Genomic DNA, 509 nt, shown 5'->3' with positions numbered 1-509 from the left:
TACTCGGTTTCGTTGTTCGACGCTTTGAAATTAAGCTTTAACGCCTGCTCGAGGATTTCTCCGGTGGGGGATCGGAGTATGAGTCCGACCCCGGATCCTTGATTTGTTGATGAACCGTCGACGAACATTGTCCATTGTTCCACCGCGGAGGTGGGGTCGTCAAGCTCGGGTTACAGTTCGGTGATGAAGTCAGCTAGAACTTGTGACTTCAGACTTGGGCGAGAACGATATTCGATGTCATATTCGCTGAGTTCGACCGCCCATTTCGCCATACGTCCGGATTGGAGGGGGCTATGAAGGACGGTTCGGAGTGGTTGATCGGTAAATACGACGATCGAGTGCGATTGAAAATAGGGTCGCAGTTTCCGTGCTGCGACGATCACTGCAAGGGCCAGTTTTTCTAGCGTGGGGTATCGTGATTCCGCATCGTTTAGTGCTTTGCTTGTGTAGAAAATGGGCTTTTGGTCTCCGCGGTCGTCTCGGACTAGTACCCCGCTAACCGCCGAACT

The sequence above is a fragment of the Camelina sativa genome, chromosome 5 (genome assembly GCF_000633955.1).
Source record: "Camelina sativa cultivar DH55 chromosome 5, Cs, whole genome shotgun sequence".
Taxonomy (NCBI): Eukaryota; Viridiplantae; Streptophyta; class Magnoliopsida; order Brassicales; family Brassicaceae; genus Camelina; species Camelina sativa.
Note: the sequence above shows the minus strand (reverse complement) of the source record.